Raw genomic sequence first — 6015 nt, 5'->3', positions numbered from 1 at the left:
CTGCGTGTATTCTATGCAGTATGCGTGCATAGAGGTATATTAGCTTGGGGTTTTTGGTTTTCCACACCCCCCCGTCTGCTAGCGCAGTGCTAGTGTGCTAGCGAAGTGCTAGTGTGCTAGCGCAGTGCTAGTGTGCTAGCGCAGTGCTAGTGTGCTAGCGCAGTGCTAGTGTGCTAGCGCAGTGCTAGTGTGCTAGCACCCTCCAGTCTATCTGTAAACAGGAGGTGGAGCGTCTGCACGCTGGCGATCAGCCTGGACCTGAAGTGTGTATAGAGAGTGACAGACTCCACACAGGTGGTCATGTGTCTGCTGCACCTGTCCAGAGAAACACGAGTGCACTGGACACTGAGCCGCTGTCAACATCACTAACAGCTGAGCATTGATTGATTGATTGAAGCCCCAGTAGGACAGTCAGAAGGATGTTACACGAGGGCCGTCCGTCGTGAGTCAGCTACAGCTGTAGAAGGTCCAGAAGCCTAAAGGCGTTGCAGCGCTGTCCAGCAGCGGACGACTTGCTGACCGCCGGTGGAAGGCAGCAGCAGTGTTGCATGTGAGGCGTTTGAAGACATGAGGACATGAGATGCTGTTGTGTTTTGCATTTGAACAATGTTTATTATTAATTTATTTTTTCCGCTCTTTCTTGTAAATTTGTAGAAGCTGTCGATTACAGTCTGTATAGTAACATTACAGTTACAAACCTGGTGTGTGAGCGTGAGAGGGCGTGGTTGGACGGCTGGATATCGATCTGACGGCTCAGTGCACCCGACTGTAATTCCAGTTTTACTACACGTGCATCAGTGTAATGTGTGAGGGATGCAGTCAGTACTCTGTAGAGAACACTAGTCCACAGCCCTGTTCCTCATACTTCATTACTTCTGATAACACGCCCACTGACAGCGGGGCGGCGACCTGGGTGAGCAGCTCTGCACACGTGCAGAGCTGCTACTGCCAGCCCAGACCTTTGTGCCCGAGACACTGGCCGTCATTAATCACTTGTTTCTTTACATTTCATCATAACTTCTCCATGGAGTTGACTTGGAAACGGGTTACGGTGTGCGTGTGCGTGTGTGTGTGTGTGTGCATGCATGCTGAAATTTAAACATGAATGAGAGAAATGATTTATTTTTCCTCCGGGGGACTCCAGATGTTGAGGCTGCTCCAACGGCCATCAGGGTGAATACGGCACCTGCAGACAGTTCCCCCTCCCTTTGGGCCCCAGAGAGCCGTCAAAGCTTCGGTGCAGAGTCCAGGGCAGGGAGATGAGTGACGGTTGTAGACGTGTGGGCGCAGCTTATGCAGGAGTAAAGGCTGAACATGCAGCGCTGGAACGGTCAGACCGTCACAGCTGGCTTCACCGCTCGGTGCATCCCAGTGCCACCAAACTTGACTCTTAACTCCTTCTTCACCAGTGTCCCGCCCGTCCCAGCTGCCGGTCCGTTTCCAACAACAGCCACTGAATATTTGTGAGCACTGAGTCTAGCAGATCTTGCATCCACTACAAACGATCAGTGAATGAGTGAACATGTAGCTAAGATGAACATCAGCAGAACGACACACATCTAACCAAACAGCTGACCCTAACCAAACAGCTGACCCTAACCAAACAGCTGACCCTAACCAAACAGCTGACCCTAACCAAACAGCTGACCCTAACCAAACAGCTGACCCTAACCAAACAGCTGACCCTAAACAAACAGCTGTGTAAAGATTGAAAGCAGATCGTTGGTCGTGGAGGTCTTTGATGAACCCCCTGAGAAAGAAGCCTCTTCAAACCTCAGGCTTCTTTGAAGAAGAATGGTCACTGCCCACTGAAGCCTTTATTTCCCATGCTGTGAGAACTGGAACCCACAGAACTATAAAATAAACCCAGAACATTGATCAATCAGTAAAACCCCTGAAGGAAGAGGACCCCAGGTGTGACAGGTAGACCCGTCCACCTCCTCAGCCCCAAAGGGTCAAGAATTGTTCTCATAGTTTTACAGCAGAAGCAACACGACTGTCCCATCATCAACAATATTTAGACCGAGGCAAACAAGTCGAAAAGATCCAGTTTGGACTTGGAACCATTTGGTGACCCTCAGAAATGAACGTACAAACCCTTTGGTTGTCCCGGCCCTCAGGTTGAGAAACACAGGATTAAGGGGTATTGATTTCATGTAACTCCAAATTAATTGATCCTTTCATGATCACAAGCACATGAGATTTCATGAGTGTGAGTGAGTGTGTGTGTGTGTGTGTGTGTGTGTGTGTGTGTGTGTGTGTCCGTCCTGGGAAGCACTCGCAGCAGCACGCCTGGTTGGAGGGATGTGTCAGTGCAGGATCAGAACTTTGGTCACTGACTCAACTCACTGCTGCGTGTAAAACTCCTCCACCTCTCCGTCACCTGGTGTTGGTGCTGTGTTGGTTCTGTGGGTCAAGGTCTGGTCCTGACCGGGCTGTACACACTGAACCGGATCAGACCTGATGGGTTTGCACGTTAGCTGAAGGTGCATGAATGGCGGCCTGAGCTTTGTTCTCAGTTCACCTGAATCTACAAGGGCCTGTGTTAGATAAGTGGCGGCACTGTGGACTCCTCCCACTGCTACTGTCTCCACCCATTCACACTGATACATACAGTACCTACGTTGTTCTTGTACTGGCAATGCACCTCTCTGTATATACTATTGAGCAACATGAAAGCAAATTTAATGTGAAATAAAGTTTTGAACTGTGATCAAAGTGGCTGTGACGTGTTGTTTGCTGACGAGTGAAATATTATAGACGCACTATTGATGCTATCATGGAAAGACTCAGGCAGGGCAGCGCAAAGTAGGGCATGTGGGCCAAATTTGGCCCATCAAAAGAATCAGTTAGGTCTTTAAGGTGTCAGTAAAATAAATACAAGCCGATGAAATGTGATGGCACCACCTTGGCCTCCAGCACCACCGTAGGAACCTAGGAGTTCTCCTTGACCAGGACCCTTTAACTCCCACATTCAACAAATCTCCAGGACGCCTTCTTCCATCTCCGTAACATCGCTAAGATCAGACACATCCTGGCTCAAGAAGATGCAGACAAACTAGTCCCTGCTGTTGTCACTTCCAGGCTGGATCACTGCACCTCCCTCCTACCAGGCTGGACTAATAAGTCCCTAAAGACTCTCCAGCTGGTCCAGAACGCTGCTGCCACATGTTGACTAGAACTGGTAGCAGAGACCAGGTCTCTCCTGGACTGCTTCTCTGCATGGCTCCCTGTCAGATTCAGAACAGAATTTAAAATTCTTCTTCTACCATCAAAGTCCTCAACAGTCAGGCTCCTTCATGCTGACAGAGCTCCTAGTCCCCTATGATCCAGCTAGAACCCTTCACTCCCAGGATGCAGGGTTCCTGCTGGTTCCTAGAGTTCTAACAGTAGAATGGAGCCAGAGCCTTCAGCTATCAGGCTCCCCTCCTGTGGAACCGTCTCCCAGTTTCAGTCCAGGACCCAGACCCCCTCTCTCTAGGTTTAAGAGCAGACTTAAGACCTCCTTGTTGATCGGGCTTATAGTCAGGACTGCTTAGGCTGGCCCTTAGATCTGCTGCTATAGGCTCGGACTGCTGGGATCTCCCATGATGCACTGGGCTTCTCTCTCCTCCTCCTGTCCTCATACGTGTTACTAACTCCTCTTCTCTCCCCTCATCCCAGATCCTGGTGCTGCTGGAGGAGGCTCCAGACCTGAAGAGGCTCCAGCTGCCACCCGTAGCTCCACCTGCTCACGTCCCCGTCTGTCCATCAGTCTCTCCTCCTTTCTCTCCCTCTTTATCTCTGTCCCTCTCTTTCCTTGTCTCTCTGTCCTCCATTCTCTGTCTTTGTCTCTGTCCATAAGTCTCTCCTCCTTTCTCTCTCTTTTTTATCTCTGTTCCTCTTTCCTTCTGTCTCTCTGTCTTCCTCCATTCTCTGTCTTTGTCTCTGTCCATAAGTCTCTCCTCCTTTCTCTCTGTCTTTATCTCTGTCCCTCTCTTTCCTTCTGTCCCTCTGTCTTCCTCCATTCTCTGTCTTTGTCTCTGTCCATCAGTCTCTCCTCCTTTCTCTCCCTCTTTATCTCTGTCCCTCTCTCTCCTTCTGTCTCTCTGTCTTCCTCCATTCTCTGTCTTTGTCTCTGTCCATCAGTCTCTCCTCCTTTCTCTCCCTCTTTATCTCTGTCCCTCTCTCTCCTTCTGTCTCTCTGTCCTCCTCCATTCTCTGTCTTTGTCTCTGTCCTGCTCTCCTGCTCTCTCTCCGTCCCCACTGATCCTGGATCTGCTCCACCTTCCTGCTGGTAAAGGAAGGTTCTGGTGGCTGCTGTTGCAGGATGTGCTTGCTGATGGAGAATTGTTGGGTGGAGGTTCATTGAAGGAGGGAGGTGCTGGACCTGCTCTACTTGGACAGAGTCAGGACAGAACTTTGGTTGGGGTTTGGAGACACACAAATAAACCTGACCTGACTTGAAATTACTTTCTTCTACACCCCCTTCTTCACAAAGTATAAGTTCTTCACTGCAATAGAGCACTGTAGGTACTGTCTCAGGGAATACTATGGTGTCACAGTACACAGTACTGCATAAATACCCCAGGATTCCTACAGTACACTCAGGCTTGATGTGGTCAGCAAGCAGACAGCTTTTCTCTGGTGGAATTTTTTGACCATGAACGTCGTGAAGCACATCTCAGACCCGGGGCTCCAAAGGAATTTCCAGACTTTCCAAGGGTTTCTGGCACCATGTGAAGGTGGTTGTCACTCTCCGTGAGTGAAACCTGCCGACCAGGAACAGAACCAGGCGTCTTCTGACCAGCTCACGCCCGATGCCTGAACCAGAGCGCTGAGCGTCAGGACTCATCCTCTACAGTCTTTCCCCTCTGTGAAGCTGCTCAGCAGTCAATAATTTACATCCTATCTGAAAATACATGGACATTACTATTAAGCTGTGTGTGTGTATATATACATATATGTATAAATACACACATATATACATATATGTATATTTTATCTATTAAACACAGTCATGCGCATGTGACTCAGGTAAGAAACACCTGCCCTGCCTCTCTTCCTCAGCAGGCAGGTTGAAGCATGTCGCTCAGTTCTCTTGTGGATTCCATCCAACCTGTGGAGAACACGCTTCTAGGAGGTTGCTCTTAGTCACTGAATGAAACAAACTAAACTACATGTACATTGCCAATGTCAGGTCTGCAGTTTTGGGCCAATGTCATGCCAAGCATCAGGCGCATGTGTTCCCATCTGGCCTTCTTTCTCCACCAGCTCTGGTAATGTTCTCGCTGCCGGGATGAGATGTGACGGCCAGCAGCAAACGCCGCGTGACATGATTGCACTCGTTTCATTCCCTGCACTACAGACTGACGTGTTGGGAATGACGACAGAGACGTGACGGTGGAATCAAAGCACGTTTTATTCAGGCAATGAGGGCTTCAACTTCAGTGTAGTGTTGAGTATATAAAGAGGCCATAACATAGCTGTGCAGTAACAAGGTGACAGCAGACACTGGCTCCTCCTCCTGGTGACGGCGTCCATGGCTACAGTGATCCAGCACTTGGTCAGTGAGGCTGCTCATAGAAAAATAGCTTCACTTACATGGGAGTTCAGAAAAGCTCCATGTTAGCCAACAAGAATAAAAAGTAGTTGTTTGGAGCAACTTGGTGCACTCACAAAAGAAGCTTGGTGATCTGTCAGGATTCACGTGAACCCCCGAGACCCTGGACGTTCACAACCGGAACTAATCAGACCTTAAAATGTCCAAGTACAAAGTCCATACTGAGAATTCCCTCTTGCTGACGAAGTAAGAGCTGAACTGGAGCCGTGCATGTTCCCCTCCAGCATTCTGAGCACAGTGGCAGCTGGACTGGTTATATTGGAAATGAAACCACAGAGCAGACTTTTAACTGGGATCCATCAGTGTCCACTGGTAGCCTGCTGTCCCTCTCCACGTAAGCAACAGGCTACCATCAGTCACTCAGTCCAGGGAGACACTCCAAGAGCCGCCTGTTCATGTGAGAGTTCACTCCC

This window comes from Aulostomus chinensis, chromosome 22, assembly GCF_037954235.1.
Source record: "Aulostomus chinensis isolate RoL2024-O1b breed Wild chromosome 22, RoL_Achi_v1.0, whole genome shotgun sequence".
Lineage (NCBI taxonomy): Eukaryota > Metazoa > Chordata > Actinopteri > Syngnathiformes > Aulostomidae > Aulostomus > Aulostomus chinensis.
The sequence above is the reverse complement of the archived record's forward strand: the minus strand, read 5'-3'. Positions refer to the sequence as shown.